This window comes from Bombus impatiens, unplaced genomic scaffold, assembly GCF_000188095.3.
Source record: "Bombus impatiens unplaced genomic scaffold, BIMP_2.2 scf_0149, whole genome shotgun sequence".
In the NCBI taxonomy this organism is placed as follows: Eukaryota; Metazoa; Arthropoda; class Insecta; order Hymenoptera; family Apidae; genus Bombus; species Bombus impatiens.
The window spans coordinates 256,492-274,601 of NT_176568.1; the positions used below are offsets into that span (position 1 = coordinate 256,492).

The window sequence follows — 18,110 nt, forward strand, 5'->3', positions numbered from 1 at the left end:
TCACAATATAAAGGGAGGTATCGTATAACATTTTTTCATTAGCAGACAGCACTGTAGGAAATAAAAATCGAATCCGTAGCAAACATGTTAACGTGTATAAAAAAAAGTTTATTTTGGACATCTTATCGTAAAATACAATGGATCGCCGGAAGTTATTGATTTTGATGGTTATATTCATTCGTAATGTAGGTTAATAATTCTAATGCAGAAATTTCATGCAGCATATTCCGCGAATATTTAGCGTAAGAAATAAGTTTAATCCAAAGGATTTGGTGAGATGAAAGGATGTCGATGGTATCCCCAAGGCGAAGTTTGATCGCCTCCTGAGGCAGCAGAACTTTAACCGGAGAAAATTAACCGAGATAACTTTCCTAACTTCCATGCGAAGATCTTTCTATCTAAGTATATCTGTCGGCCTGACGAGTGAATCGAAGTGAAAGTGTAATTAACAGGGAAAATAGCGCTTTAAAGAGAAACATTGTCGTATATTTTTATATATTTATATATTTTCCTCTCGCTTACATAATTAAGAAGTTAAAAAAGATGAAAAAGTTAGAAGCGCTAGATTAATTTATTATTTTTGCTTTCAAAGCTATTGTAAAGTAAATTGCCAATAAATCTACTTTTGTAGTGTTTTTTGCCATTTACTTTTCCCTGGAAATTTGTAAGTCTATAGCCAGCGAGCAATAAATGACGTAATTGGCAAGATTTAAAAGAATGCATTTCTATTGAAACTCAGCTCTTCGATTTATCTATTGAATTATGCTACTATTAAAACGTGTACGTAAAACATGCTAAGAATATTGAAGATATTACGTTGCTCCTAGAAACTAATAAATTGTAACAGATATTGAAAATTCTACTAATATGGAAAAAAGAAAAATATCTTTGTTATGTTATTTATATCGATAACAGAAAATAGATCTTCTCTGTACGCTTTATTGGAATAATGTTGTTAATGAGCTAGGAAGTGCTAAAGCTCGTAATCAAGCTAAGCTTTCTCGTTAGTGACAAAAATCCTCTTCAATCTACTTCGTAACAACGTCGACTAGCAACGGTGTAGAATTTAATTGAGGAGTAACTGGATACTTTTGCAGGAGACCGAGATTTCGCTAAGAGATAACTCTTGTAGTCAACTCTTGAAAACACTTTCACCACACTGTTTGAGATCTAACAATTTTTTTTTTATTTAATTTGTACTTTATAATTTGTCCAGCTGGACATTCGGTAAATTTTTCTATTTTTATTGCTAATTAACATGTGGATGGCTACCCACAGCGGGATACCATCTTCGGGTTTGTCTATCTAACAATTTTGACAAAAAAAAGCAAACATTTACAAAACTTCCGACTAATTTTTTTTAGAAGTCCTATACACAAACTTATTGAAAAAATAATTAACACGATATGATATATTTATTTTATTATCTTTTTTCATCCATACTCTGCATATGTTTATGGATATATATAAACCTTATTTCTAACTTATAATCCATTGCAACTACAATACAATATACAATACAATATGTAATATAAGATAATTAAAAAAAAAAGACGTGAAAAATTCAAGATAGAAGTTGAGAAAATCTGATATCTTCGGGATTATCATCGAACTATTTCCTCGCACTTAAAAGTATCTTTGCATCTCACCCCTTAATCGCCATCTAATATCCCTAATTTTACCACCATCTGTATCGCTGTCTAATCTAGATCAAAGAACGCGTTCGTGCGAATTACCGAGTCACCGGCTATGCGAGCAGGTTGTGTGATTCGTGTGGCCTTGAGGTGTCTGGCTCGAACGAAGGCGGACCTTGAAAAATTCACTTAGGGGAGGCGGAGAAAAATAATCTTCGGGATTTATCGAGCGGACAAGGGACAGGGACGATGGACGAAATTCTGATTTGCATCCCTCCAAGGACGAACGTGTCAAATTGCAATCGTTTCGCGTTCAATGGCGCGCGTGCCTCAAGGTTGCATCATCGAAACGCCACAGCTTTAACCGTATCGAAAGACATTTCTATTGGAAACCGCAGAGCGCGTCTGTAGTTGGCATTCGTTTCTGTTAAAAACGTTTGTCCCTTTGTCCTGGACAAAAAAAAAGGAAAAGAAATACGTGTCCAGTTCGGTTGAAAGAAACACAAGCAATCGATTTCTTGTAAAAATAGATTCTAAAATTCGAAAAACCTGCTCGTGGAAGATGACCGATAACATTTTTGTTGGAGATTCTGCTATTCTTTTTTTAATGTCAATTGGGAAGAAAACATAACAAAGTAATTGATTTGTGATGCAAGTAACTTTTAAGAACCGGTTTGTTTAATTTTTATATAGGAATGGAATGGAAAGATACGCGCAAGCGTTCATCACCAATTTTGGTGAAACTTTTAGAGGAAGTAGAGTTTGAAAAAATATTTGATCCACTTTGATTGATGAATTTTGATGACGTTTATACGTAAATGAGTTAGCAAGTATCTTAGAAAATTAGACACTATAATATAATATTGCAATATTTTTTTCTTTTCTTTTAAATTATTTAATTTATACTTTACAATTTGTCCAGCTGGACATTTGGTAAATATATTGCAATATAACGATGGAAAGACACTTGGACAGAGAAAAAGAAACTCGACTGGCCTTTACGCTTTTTCTAATTCACTAATGATGTCCAAGTGCGTCGTTGCAAACGAGCAATAACGAGCATTCGGAGGGGTTGAGGGAATCATAAGAATAGACGAGCGAATAGTGGTATCCGCTAGTGAGAAATAAAAATCTTGATCGTGTTTCCTTACTATGAATTATGACAGCAATAACTTTCGTGTCTTTGTGAGATCATAAGACGAAGTAATGTGGTGGAATTTTTGAAAATTTATTATGTTTGTTCGTACGTTGTTCCTGTCGTTTTTAGTTAATTTATAGCGTAATATACTTCGAGTATCATTGATTGATTTTACAATTTTGATGCGAGTAAGGTTGTAACCTAGAGATATACATCGGAAAGGTTTTGAAACGGAAAACGTGCCAAGCGGAACAGAAGTAAAAATGATTTTGACACTTGGACAATTATAGCGAGGGTAGGAGATCTTGGCTAGCCGAGGCTACTTCTCCACGACTGCAAATCACGCCACAAATAACCCACTTTTACGATCACGCCATATGCTTCAATTCTTTGCTATTTGTCCCATTTGTCTTTACCGTTCGCTAGTAAATATAGTCTTCTATCTCCTATCGTTAAAGTTATTATTTCATTTGCTTGAAATATTCAAGTACCTATGAAAAACATTCCCCTCTAATTTATGATCTATAAAGTGCAGAAAAGTAGGAGAGAAATAGAGAAGGAGAGTTTGAAAGTAAACGATCCAAATTGAGATAATTTTTAATTGTACTATTTTACAATTATCGTACCATCTAATTCATCGATGAACAAATTTTTATCTTTAAATTAAATGCAATTTTTAATTATCAAAAAAGAGTGTTCAGAAAAGACCCTCCTTAGGCAGATTGAACTACTTTTTACTTTTCTGTGCTTTCACAAAATCGAACAAAAATTTCGAACACTTATCAATATCCGTTTTATATTTGACATAGCAACTGCGCGTTATGTCAAAAGTGTTTGAAACGTTTTCCGATAAAAATATTTTGTCATAGAAAAAAAATCATGAATCGTTCCGTAAAAGGCTATAAATGCAAATATTTCTTCTACTCTTTGCACACATAGAAGAAAATCAATTTTCGTAAGTGCACAGTCATACGAGCAAGCGGTGGAAAGCGGAACGAAGAAGCTGGTAGGTCGATTTGTTTCGAGAAAATTCTAAACGTTTATGATAGCTCGTTACGCGTCATTGCTCGAGAGCCTCCCTCATCGAACGGAAACGAGCGGAATCGAGCGTGGGCACCGATTCGCGTAAAATGTAAAACTCTCAATGCGGCAATTCGCGCACGTTTCTAGTCGGAAAGTCTTTCGCTCCATTAAAAGTGAAAATATAGCCCGTAGAGAGCTACCCCATTGGTGGTTGTTACCGAACTGCCATAACGATAATAGTTTTACGATTGTTTAGGTCTCTCCTTAGGCGTGCTCGTTGTTTTCCCCCTTGTTCGTAATCGTTTGATAGTTTTCAAAAGTAGTCTGATCGCGTTTCGTCACACAGTTCGACGAATATCGAAAAGTTCGATCAGGCCTTCCACGTCGATACAATGTTTCCAGTCCCCAGATTTTCCAATGAAGCCGCGTAAAAGCTGTAAGACGAATTCCATTAACACACCATTTGGTTTATGGAGAATATATATACACTGCCATTCAAAAGTATTAGGAAAATCATTACGAAAAATTGTCACATTTTAATTGGGAGTTAGGTATATATATATAATATAATAATATAATATACATATATTTAATATGAATTATTATGAAATATTTTTCATCAAACACTTTTGATATAACGCGTGGTTGATCTTAGTTCTTACCACATTCAAGTCGATAGCATACGTCATACATAATCTAAAAGTATCTACATATGTACGTGTAATTTACCAAATGTCTAGTTGGATAAATTGCAAAGTACAAATTAAATAATAAAAGAAAAAAAATATGTACGTGTTGAGGAATGCATATAGGTTCTTTACACAATCCAAAACACAAAAACCTCAATTGTTATGTACTCTGTTTATTTCTTAATATTATGGCAAGTGATTAATTTCGAGTGTAACTTTCATATAAAGAATTATCAAAATATGGCTTTTATTATGTCTGCATGAAAATACATATCAATATTTATTTCCTATTTAATTCCTAACCAGTATGATGGTCTCATCTTTTTATCATCACATACACAGGGCATGTATTTATGAGTTAACGGTCATCCTCTTTTCTTTTATCAAGAAGCTTTAAATATTGCTATTTGATTATTTAGTAAGATCAATGTATTTTTGCTCGTTTCATTAGAAAGTAAGGAAGCATCTTTATTTCTCCATCCAGAAATATCGACCTAAAGAGGTTTGCTAATTTTACGTTGGAATATTTTGATGATATTCTCGCGATATATCATTCGTTGAATATTTACGGCGACCAAATATATCGAATAAGGTGAATAATTCGCGGTGGTATGAGGTATCGTGGCTTAGGCTTTTTCCTATCAAAGACTCGTTCTATTATTTACGCAGTCAGCCGTAGTGGCGATGGTGAGAGAACATATTGTAATAAGCGATTCGACCAATGTGCACCTGGCCGAGAAACGACATTAATTAAAATCTATTAACAACGCCAATGTATGGTAGCTGACGTGCAATATATATGTCGGATGAGGATAGAGATTAATATTGTGGGCGTCAAATGAATCTTCACGGGAATTAGCCATTGATGCGGTACAACACAGGTGTAATATGGCCCTTCGCACGGCATTTGAAGCAAATTACCTTGGACGGTGTAGCTGATCGGCTTCCTTCCTGGCGTCGTGTATTCCCCTGCTTTTCGCTCCGCATCCTCTTGCGGCACTCCCTAGCTTTATACCCGAAGACCGCACAGTGCACTTGGACCGGAGGTCTGATGGCCTGCTTCTTTTAGTTCCGGGGTCCGCTGGTGGATTTTCTGGCGAAGATGTCGGCTCCTCCTCGTAACAGAAGAGTCTCATTTCGTTCCGAAATTGGTCCTCCCTCTTGATGTCACTCGTGAGAGTCAATCGTTTAAAACGTTGATCGCGCAAACTTGATAGGTGCAGAGCGATGGCGTTAAGTATTTCGTCCCTCGTAGAATGTCGCCACCTCGTCTTCAGGAGGGAACGGATACAACCGCAATACGCCCCTGGGGATTCGTTCTTTCCCCGTGGTTCCCTGGATACTTTTATTAACGACGAGGACGTTGTCTCTTGGCCACCGAAATGCGCAACGAATCGTTCCTTAACAGTTGACCAGGTAATCTCTTCGTCTTCCATCGTTTGCGTAATCCAATGTGCTGCAGAACCCTTTAAAGTCCACGCGACTGGATCGGCGCTTGCGACTTCGGGGTTAAAACGTGGTAGTGTTAATTTCTCAGGTTTTACACTCGGTACCTGCTCTTTCGGCTGAGTTAACCGGTCCACGACCCTCAAGAGTTGTGCCATTGTTATAAATGGCCCTGATCCCACTTCTGATGTCGGATGAGCACAGGGATTAAGGTTGTGGGCGTCAAATGAATCTTCACGGGAATTAGCCATTGATGCGGTACAACACAGGTGTAATATGGCCCTTCGCACGGCATTTGAAGCAAATTACCTTGGACGGTGTAGCTGATCGGCTTCCTTCCTGGCGTCGTGTATTCCCCTGCTTTTCGCTCCGCATCCTCTTGCGGCACTCCCTAGCTTTATACCCGAAGACCGCACAGTGCACTTGGACCGGAGGTCTGATGGCCTGCTTCTTTTAGTTCCGGGGTCCGCTGGTGGATTTTCTGGCGAAGATGTCGGCTCCTCCTCGTAACAGAAGAGTCTCATTTCGTTCCGAAATTGGTCCTCCCTCTTGATGTCACTCGTGAGAGTCAATCGTTTAAAACGTTGATCGCGCAAACTTGATAGGTGCAGAGCGATGGCGTTAAGTATTTCGTCCCTCGTAGAATGTCGCCACCTCGTCTTCAGGAGGGAACGGATACAACCGCAATACGCCCCTGGGGATTCGTTCTTTCCCCGTGGTTCCCTGGATACTTTTATTAACGACGAGGACGTTGTCTCTTGGCCACCGAAATGCGCAACGAATCGTTCCTTAACAGTTGACCAGGTAATCTCTTCGTCTTCCATCGTTTGCGTAATCCAATGTGCTGCAGAACCCTTTAAAGTCCACGCGACTGGATCGGCGCTTGCGACTTCGGGGTTAAAACGTGGTAGTGTTAATTTCTCAGGTTTTACACTCGGTACCTGCTCTTTCGGCTGAGTTAACCGGTCCACGACCCTCAAGAGTTGTGCCATTGTTATAAATGGCCCTGATCCCACTTCTGATGTCGGATGAGCACAGGGATTAAGGTTGTGGGCGTCAAATGAATCTTCACGGGAATTAGCCATTGATGCGGTACAACACAGGTGTAGTTTATTACAATAATGGGATTGTTACAGTTCTGACAATTAATCACGGCGATTAGACACTCGCGACACTAGTGACAATAGTCTCAGATTCGATAACGAATCCGCGGTCAACGGGATGATGAACGTTCTCACAAAATCTAAATCTGACTCTTTGTTAGCAAAACGTGAAATAATCACTGATCGTAAAGACGTTACTCTTTAGTCGATGAGATCGCGAGAGAGAATGACTTTCCGTCCCGATAATGCCACAGAGGGAAAACTATATGGGGTGTGTCTAAGGTCACGAGATCCTCGGATTCGTCGAGGAAATCAAAATTTACAATTAATTCTCGCATTGAGAATAACTAAATCTTAAGATTTATAACGGGCCCTCAGGCTAGCTGAACATGTATTGCGGAGACGCATCGACATCTGGCAATCATCTTACTCGAAGAATAGGGTCTGCGTGTGGAGAGCTACGGGACAGAGATCATTGGAATGTTTACTGTCGAGTGTTACAAATATTCCCTTTTTAAGGGGAACTATACTATCACTCCATAACTTTGTTAGACAAAACGTTCATCCCTTGACCGCGGCCTCGTTCAGCGACTAGTTGTCGCCGCGAGCCCAAGCTCACTATCACATGTTTCGAACAATTACAATCGGACTAGATTTTTTTTTTTATTTATTAATATTTCCAATCAATTCTCGCATTGAGAATTTTCAGTAATTTTTTCTGGTGTGGCGCAGTGACATGGCTAATTATTTATAATAAGTTAATACTTATTATAGATAAGTATAATTTATAAGTAGGTGGATGATTACAATTGTTTAATTACAGCTATGGTAGAATCTAGATTACAATGTTACTGGATTTTCCCAAAATTTCCAAGGCTCCGGTGTTCTTTCATCTCCGACATATAATAGTCCATCCGATGGTGTATGTATCGAAACTTGAGACCGATCGATCTCCCTCTCTCTCTAATTCATCTCGCAGGACAGCGAGGATTAATTTCAAAACTCGCCCGTGTCCTTTATTTCCTGAGTTTTCTCATTTTTGTTTCATCGTACGTCGCGCGAAGATCTCATGCAAGAGAAGTAACGAATGGGGTGTAAAAGTAAGAAGGATAGGAAAGTTGATAAAATATCGTTATCACACATGATGAGTCGAGAGGACTTAGGAAAGACTTAATTTTTACGATTCTTTTTATTAATTGGATATTGTAATATCAGTGAAGATTAACTGTTTCCACTTTGAGAGATGCGCTGAAACATAATCTTTCTCGCAGAATGCATAAGCTCGTCCCCAGCTATTTTTCTTCACCTTATTATCATGTTACATTTACCGAATGTCCAGCTGGACAAATTGTAAAGTACAAATTAAATAATTAGAAAAAAAAACTATATTATCATTGTCTGAGAAAGCAGATATTGGATTTACTTGTTACGAAAGAAACATAAAATTATATATGCTACTGACCAAACATTTCTTTTATTATTATTTAATTTATACTTTACAGCTGGACATTTGGTAAATAGACCAAACATTTGTTTCATTTTTTCAATTGCAATTCTACACTCCTGTTAATTTTTCTATTAATTTCAGATTAATATCTATATATCTAATCTCTCTCTATATATATGTATATATATATATGTATAAATATCTATAATATATCTAATATCTCAATAATATCGATAAGTATCAATAGTAATTCTCTTTAGTTCGATAAATTTTTAAAATTTTTTAATCTATTTTCTAATCTTCTATGAAATCTTTATTTTAATACGAAAAATGATTGAAAAATGATTGACGCCACTTTTTAATAACCAGCATAGGACTAGTAGAATTAACAAAACTAAATGGCAATAATTTTGTGTCTAAACTTATCAAAAATACAGATTTTAATTTTCTACCAGTTGCAATAAAGCATTAACTAGAGACATAAGAGAAAAAATTCAAATGAGACTTCTTTATCGTTGCTCGTATAATTAATACGATCCACGATATAACGAGGTCGTAAATTAGAACATCGAGTAGCAGCACCAACAGACCGTGTCTAAGAGTTTGTAGATTGTATTTGTACATTGTATTCTGTTTTAATTTCATTGGAGTTACATAATTTACATAATGGATTATTTCTTTTTATATAACTCAAATACCTTGTGTATTTAAATCAATCAAATTCGAAGATGGTATCCCACTGGGGGTAGCCATCCACATGTTATAATACTATATCACTAAGCTATAATATTTTACCAAATGTCCTACTGGACAAATTGTAAAATGTAAATAAATAAATAAAAAAAAAACCTTGTGTATTTGATTGTTCAATCCAACTTGTCTGTAGTCATAATTACACAATATTCGAATATAAAAATAAATTTTTATTTTAGTATATAAAAAAACATACAAAAATTTTGTATTAAAAATTTCTTGTCAACAGCTCTAACTAAGATTTCGGAAAGTACAATTACATGCCTATATCCTATCAATTCCTACTTGTTTCGAAATCTAAAGTTTAATTACTTTGACTTTTACGATCTTGTTATGTCAAAACTTGTATTTCACCATTGACGTGGTATTACTTGAGCGATAAAGATGATTGGGACCTTTTCACGTACAATTTTCAGAATTTCCTTAACTTTACTCACAACTTTAGTTAAGGAAGTTTATCGCGTTAATACACAGCAGATATGACTTCAAACCTTCAAGCACTAGAACTTTTAAAAGCTTCCTCCACGATTATATAATAATAGTTTTATCCGCTTCATCAACAATGAATTTAAGCAAGATTCCAGCTTTCAGCTTTTGAACTTTCGCTTGCTGAGAGGAGCTTGTGACGCTCGACGATCCAGGAATTAGAATTTCTGCTCGTATCAAGTTTCTTCATTCGTCTTCAACTTTTATTTTTCTAGAAGTACCGTAGGCTATAGACTCAAAGAAAATCAGTCGATTCTATCTCTTCTTCGTCCTTTTTCTTATTAATTGAACAATTTACATCATTTGCATCAAGTACAAAATTTCTTCCAAAACAGCTCATATCAAACGAACCCACCAATTTCAGAGATACCTGTATTTCCTCGACGATGTAACGATAATTGAAAAAAACATCCTCCAGTTCCAGTCCATTAATCTCCCACGGTTTCCCCCTTTTATTCACAAGTTATCCCCTACTTTAATATCTACATGAAAGACACATCGGCTGATAGGAAAAATCCTCTGATGGAAAATTTTATTCGCAGATCATGCGTCTTTCTTTCTTTTCGATTTTCCTCTTCCTTATGACGTCGTATTTCGAAATGAACGAGAAGGAAAGTCACGAATCGATTCACTTGTCTGAAATAAAGTCCCGGGAATCGATCAAAGCTGAATCGAACAGGATGAAATAGACACGGTGACAAGGCGAGGAGATAAAGGAAATAAAGACGCTCGATGATCCGAATAAATCTCAATAGAAGTTTATTCATGAAACAAATTCAACCTGTATTTCGTGGTAACTTCATCCTCGAAAAGGCTATTACGCAATTAAGCCGTCGTTTTTTATTCATAACTCCATTAAACGAGTCTGGGAAAAAGTCCAGAAAAAATTTTTTGAAAAATGAACCATAACTTTCATATGCTTGAACAGAATGAAGGTAAAAAAATTGTTATTCACGAAAATTGCAGATTTATTAAAGGAAATTTAAATTTGAAGAATAATATAAATAACGATGAGGATGATTCGTTCGAAATTGGCTAACAATGTTCCGATAATCGTGAAACAGAAATGAATAAATGTGTATAGAATAGATGATGGGTTTTCTGTTAATATCCTCTTTTTTTGTATTCTCAACAGAGACGATGAGTGAAAACTGTAAACGTCACGCGGATTCGATACTCCGATGAAAGGACACAATGGAACTGAGAGTATGTCTTTATTTTGGGCACAATGGTGAGCGAAAAACCGGATAGTTTATGAGTAAATTGAGGCAGAAAAAGAAATATCGTGATTATTATGGAAATACAAATGGAAAAGTTTGTTACTTTTTGCTAGTTTCTTTTTAATAGCGAATGATTTTTTATTTATTTTATTTTTATATTATAAACATGAAAAAGATATTTATATTCATATTACAAATCCGTTTAATTTATTTGCTTTTTTTTTTTAAATAACACATAATAACAGAGCCTACGGAGAAATAAAAAAAATGATTAATTTTGATATGACGAAGATAAGCACGATATTTAATGTTGATGTTATAAATTGCTTTCTTCTGCTTATTTGCTTCTAGTAACAAATAATATTGAACTTCTGTTTGAAAAAATGAAAAAGATATTTAATATTTACGTTATAAAGATAGATATTTCCGATTGAGCTGTGGGTATTTGTTTAACGATACGCTGCATCGACGTAAAGGATGGAGGAAAAGTTGATTTTACTCGCGCGCTTTTCTATAGAAAAATTTTTTGATTCACGCGAAACGAAACAAATTTGTTATCCGTGATTCTACGGTTTCGCAGTAAAGGGATAGAAATTATTATACTAGTGGGATGCTGCATACTCACTTAAAAAGCTTCGTAAATAAAATATCTCAACATTTTTTCGTCGGACCCGTTTCATATTTAATTTCGACGAAATTGCAGCTTGTTTATTGAACGATGTACAAGAACGATTATTTGATGTGTAACCGAGAATCTTCGTAACGTAACGAACACGGATATGAAATTTTAAATACAAAAATTTCACTCGCTCACATTTTCATATAATAAACCAATCGATAACGATTCCTAAATGTTATTACTACAGTAGGAATTTAATTATTCGATTATTCATACAAAATAAAGGAAGATAAATATATTTTTTCACGAGGGCCATTCCCTTTTCCGTTAATTGATATTCTACAATTGGTATTCTGATAATCGAGCTTCTGCTGGATTAATTTTGATTGTTATTAAAGGAAACATGGGAAACATTGATCATCATTAATATTCCCATAATGAGTCTCAAATTGTCCTCATGGAGGCGACAAATGATTGCTGCATTCTCAGAAAGATGTCCAGCTGGACAAATAGTAAAATACTAATTAAATAAATAAAAAAAGAAATTCTCAGAGTGGGTAACTGGCACAAAAGTGAAAAATGAAACGATTAATGAATCAATAAATATAACTCACATGTTTCACGTTAATTAACAGGCAATATTAGCGATAAAAGTGACATGTTAATAATCCATTAATAAGCTAATTAATATAACAACAAAAGGCAAAAGTGCAGCGATTAAACATACTCAACTGATAGGAATACATAAATAACAGATGAAATGTCATTTATATGTATTTTGTACTGTGAAAATTCAATACAGTAAATATTGATTTTCTAATATTGACGAAAATAAAGATATAGTCAATATAGGAACTGGATGATAAGATATGACATGTGAACGTATGTATCTATACCAGTGACTGTTCGAACACTCCTAGAAACTAGGAACCTTTTATGCATATATTATACAAAACATTTTGAAATTTCATTAGCACCATAATAGTCAAACTCGAAGATGGTATCCTGTTGTGGGTAGCCATCCACATGTTATTTAGTAATTAAGTTAGAAAAATTTACCAAATGTACAGCTGGACAAATTGTAAAGTACAAATTAAATAATAAAAAAAAAAAGAAAAAAAATTAGCATCATAACGGTTAGCTTCATTACATTGGCAAAATTCTGAATGAATCTGGCGATGTATATGGGAGTTATATGTACAAGATATTTATTAGAAGCACATCTTGCAAAGATTTGTTTTTTCTTTATTTTAAAGTTGTATTCAACTTCCAGAGTTATTAGCGATTATTTGTTGGTTAAAATCATGCAAATGTTATTCTTGTTCTTGCTAAGGGCTACAGTACTCTAAAGATCTGTTTGCAATAAACATCTTGTAACTTCTGTACTCTTTCGGACTGGTTTCAAATTTTACCATTATAGTTTATTTTTTTTTTTTATTATTATTTAATTTGTACTTTACAATTTGAACAGCTGGACATTCGATAAATTTCCATTATAGTTGTGTTTGGTACTCATTACAGTGCCGAAGAAATCTGAAAAACTCTCGTGTAATGCACGTAACGTATCCATAAAATAATTCTGTGGCAGATGTTTGAATACTCTGGTGAACCACTGTATATGGAAATTCAATCGTTAGATGGTGGATTTTATTTCTCCTCAAAAAAGATTATGTATTGACGTCCACAAAGATAAGTGGAGTTTTCTTATTACCTGGCAATTTGCCTTTCTGATTTGATAACTTTCGGTCATTTGTTATTGGAGGAGCAACGTCACGAAATCGGCCAAAAGGTTACCAGGTCGAATACGTTTGATACGCGCTTAAATATTCTTCTGCCAATTCAATAAAAGTAAATTTAATCGACGAGCTATATTAATTGAACTGGCTTATTTCTTACGTAATCCATTTCCACCCTGATGGTTTTGTTTTAATAATCGCAATTATCGATACTTTTATTCAGATTTATAGTTTCTTCTCTTATTTTTTTTCTCTTTCATTGTTTCGTTAAACATTAAACAAACGAAGCAAATAAAACGCCGAGCGAACGAATCGTGTCAACTCGATAACCGGATGGAATTTTTACGAAATGTTAGAAGCAATTTACCAAATGTCCAGCTAGACAAATTGTAAAGTACAAATTAAATAATAAAAAAAAAAAAGAAAAAAGGAGAAAAAACGTTAGAAGGATGATTTATACTAATTGAGCTATTAGTTGAACTTCACATGCGAGCATGCGACGTGAATAATTCTAGCTCATAAATAATTTTCAATTCGTCGTTATTTCTAATCTATTTCTAATCAGTCCATATTTGTATTGTTAATTATAAACTTTGTTCGGATTTGAGTTTTTCTTTGCGTGTTCATGTACAAGATTGGTTGTCAATATACTGGATTTTAAAATTGCTCCATTATAATTTCAATTCTTTTTTAACTTCATTTTTAATTAAAAATGGGCTAAGGACAGGAGGACATGCGAAAAGTTAATTTTTTTAATTTATATGTAGACAGAGAGTAACCTTCGATCCTTCCGTGCTCCAGAGTATCAATTTCATGTACTTTCTTTCAAGGAATCAATCCCGAAGCTATTGTAAAAGGTTTGTTCCTTAGAGGTTGTAAATCGTTAAAGTTCAAACGTTATTTCACCAGCGAAGAGTTCGATGGAAGAAAAAGGATTTTAATAAAAAAAGATATATATATATAATACTGATAAGTCTTCCTTCATATATATTATAGGAAGACTTATCAGTTTCTTTTTCCTGTTGAAACATGCTATTTCTATCTTTACGAGCTCTTGTAGCGATTAAAAGCAAAAATAAAAAGTACGTGGGTTGTAACAAATTCAGCGCCATATGAACAGAAATTTGTACGGAGATAAAAAGCGTCGGTTTTCGCGAGAGCTGTTATTGATAAGGCTTGTCATCGAGGACAGTTCATTTAAAATTTTTCTCGTTACCACATCACCACGTATAACAAATTATTCGCGATCAATCGTAATATCTTTTCAGTTAAACAAAAACATGTTAACAATTTTTGTGCTTCTTTCATTTATACTTATATTTTATTTTATTAAAACAAATCTTCAAGCACTTAATTACACGTTACATGTTATAATACACATTAAATGCTAACGATGATTTTTCACTCACAGAAATGTACCGTCTATCTGCTATCGAGAGAAAATTACTTTTACCAAGTTGTTAGAATATTCGTTTCACCAACGATTTCCGTGTCGATTTAATTAAAATTTCCGGATTCCACGGTAATTGCGCACCGTGTCGACCCTGCGGTTACATCGATTGTATTCTTTTGTATTTTATTTGATTGTATTCGGCTGTAGATCTATGTAAAAATAGACACGGTTACAGTTTTTTTTTTTTCAGTAAAGATAGAGAAAATGAAGAAAAGCGAAAAACCTGGTTAAATGTTAACGCTGGTATTACAGACATATAACATAAATTTTAATTTGTAGTGATCATAGCTGGAGGAATTTATTTTCGCTAATATGCTGAAAATCCTGTTTCGATTTCAATAAAAACATCTATACACAAAAGCATCGATATATTTTTCACCATCGTAAGAAAAGAAATTCTAAAAGCTTTGCTATTTCTATCTAAAATAAAATATAAGATAACTAGATACAATGGACGTACGTAAGTAATCTGACCAATTTTTCTTTGAAGATACTCTGAAATAGCATAAAAGTCAATGCTCCTACTTCGACTATTGAATATCGACTATTGAATAATATCGGTTGATATAGAGAAAGAGAGAAAAAAGAGCTATCATCGTTCATTTTATTATGCTTTCTTTCTTGTTTTGCTCTGTCCTTTTACGCGCATCCGTCTTTGTGTGTCAGTTATGTAATGCTTCCACCGCGTTTTCTTTAATACCTTATAATTCTACACATTTATTTACTCGTATTTTCCTCTCTGATTTGTAATACAAATTTATTACGTACATATTTTTATATAGGAAATATCGATATACAGTTGAAATTACTGTTTATGTATAAACAAGAATATTCTTAATTTTTTTGTCAGGAAACTTTTTTCCTTTCAAGCAAAATAAAATAAATTCAAAATGAAATGGAAACCAACTTAAATGTGTGGGTGTATATACTATGAATATTTTCTTAATATATTGGTCCATCGCAAATGTCACGATCATAAACTTTTTATGGAAATCAATATTTTTAACATTTAGTCACACGTCATGACAGTGCGTGTTAGAATACTGATATCTGAGAGTGCTAAGTTTAAAGTAAATAAAATAAATATTTTAAATTTGAGAACGTGAGTGTAAAAGTACTATGTTGTCCGTCTTTGTTTCTCATACATACGATAAGTTTCTTTTTTATTACTTAATTTGTACTTTACAATTTGTCCAGCTGGACATACTGTGAATTTTCGATAAATTGTACAAAATTAAAGTTGAAATATCCTTTTGATCAATCTTTGATCTTTTCTTTATTTAATTTGTACTTCACAATTTGTCCTAATGGATATTCGGTAAATTTTTCTAGCTTTATTGCTAATTAACATGTGGGTGGCTACCCCCAGCGGGATACCATCTTTGAATTTGTCTATTTTATTTCTTTAGTGAAGTCAGTGGGGTGTTTTCCCTTTAGTCTTCCTTTTATGAGAGTTTTGCTCGTTTCAGCAGCCAACCGGTTTGGATGGTAAATCTTTGATCTGATCAATGGTCAAAAAAGAAATCGACAGATATAAAAAAAAAAAAAAAGAAATACAAGGGAAAAATGGCAACACATCCAAACCAGTTGGCTGATAAAACGAGCAAATCCCATATAAAAAAAAAGACTGAAAAGAAAACATCCCACTGACCTCACTAAAAAAATAAATTTTTTTTTATTTAGTTGTTTACATTCACAATTTGTCCGATTTGGACATTTGGTAGAATTTAAAGAAATAAAATAGACAAACTAAAAGATGATATCCCGCTGGGGGTAGCCATCCACATGTTATTTAGCAATAAAGATAGAAAAATTCACCGAATATCCATTAGGACAAATTGTAAAATACAAATTAAATAAGTAAATAAAAAAAAAAAACTGATCTAAGTGCCTTAATACCTTTTTTTACAGAGAATACACAGATCTATAGCTTGTCCCGTACAGTGTAGACGTAGTTTAGACATATACCAAACATCATTGGTTACAAAAAAAGAGAACAGAAGAAGGAAAACAAAATACAAAGGTAGAGAAAAAACAGATTTCCTATAGAAAATAGTATTCATTGCCTGGCAAAATGACACATGCCATATCCTCGATTCAGAATCTGTCACGCATCTTTCCAAGAATGTGTCATTGAGAAGCCCACTCGAAAGCACATAGTGGGCAGTAGTTGTTTCGCAGCAGGATGTCTGTCTAGAGAACACAGTCCATTGAGTTTACCAAAGGCACAATTTAGCCTGGCAAACGTTGTATGTGTCGCGATTGCCTCTTAAGAATATTAGGACGAAAGTTTTCCATTTTGTAGCAACTAGCGTGGTGTAATTTAAGCACAGTTACTTAGTTTGCAGTATAGTATTCCATTCTAAGCTCGCCGGGACTCGGAAGTGGTAATATTTCACCGTTGTTGGCACAACGTGACCGTTTTAACGCGACAAAATTTCGATGAGCAAGAGAGTCACCAAAGAGATTTCACGTGGTCGGAATGCGGACTTTAAATGGCTACTTAAGAGGATGTTCGTTCGAACAATTCCAACGCTTCTCGGCTCCATTACCCTCTCTATCTCATCGCTCGTCACTTCCAGCAAGATTATTCCCTCTTTTTTCCTATCTTCAGCAATTTTATTCGTCCTTTTTTTACAACGATACGTTAATGGTTTGAATTTCCCCGGCTAATTACATTGCTCGATGAAACCGGAGGATCGCGATTAGAATGCATGGCCACGTGTGGACAATTTTTACCGCAAGTAAAATTAAAGGATGTGAAATACCTACTTACGAATACATACTCGTACGATTTTTGTCCTCATTTCTGTTGTACCCTAATTTACACGCTATAATCGGTTTACTTTATCCCATAATGTTCATTGTATACATACAAAATGTCGTATAATACGTAGCATAATTGAATGGACTTAATCGACAGGCATGATACCTACTGTTACGTCCAATGACTCTCTACACTAACCAGGCTTACAGAAAACTCACCAAGATACTTAAGACCCTGAACGCCAACTTCCACACCTACCAACTCAAACAGGAAAGGCCTTTCCGGGTGGTCGTACGAAACATCCACCACTCAGCAGACATAGACGAACTCAAATACGAACTCTCAAAACTCGGACACGAAGTCATCAACGTAAGTAATATAAGGCATAGAGTCTCGAAAGACCCGTTATCCTTATTTTTCATAGATATAAAACAAAAGCCAAACAATAAGGAAATATACAATATCAGTCGCCTAATGAACGCGATAGTAAAATTCGAACCACCGCTTGTGAAAAAAGAAATAGTGCAATGCAAAAGGTGCTAAAGATACAGTCATACGCAGAAATACTGCAACCATACTTTCCGCTGCGTTAAATG

General features: G+C 34.7%; 2 protein-coding genes across 3 annotated transcripts in view; one reads left to right on the plus strand and one right to left on the minus strand.

Annotated features, from left to right (window-relative positions):
• LOC100741614 (beta-3 adrenergic receptor-like) overlaps nucleotides 1–18,110 on the plus strand; it is a 90,684-nt gene that overhangs the window by 34,739 nt on the left and 37,835 nt on the right. The window contains exon 2 of one of the 2 annotated variants that reach the window (XM_024365733.2): nucleotides 10,855–10,950. The exons of the other annotated variant lie outside the window; for it this stretch is intronic. The gene's annotated coding sequence lies outside the window, so the exon portion shown is untranslated. The remainder of the gene's footprint in view (nucleotides 1–10,854; nucleotides 10,951–18,110) is intronic. 2 annotated transcript variants of the gene reach the window in all.
• Nucleotides 1–18,110, minus strand: part of LOC112212314 — an 85,983-nt gene that overhangs the window by 18,024 nt on the left and 49,849 nt on the right. The gene's annotated exons all lie outside the window — the stretch shown is intronic.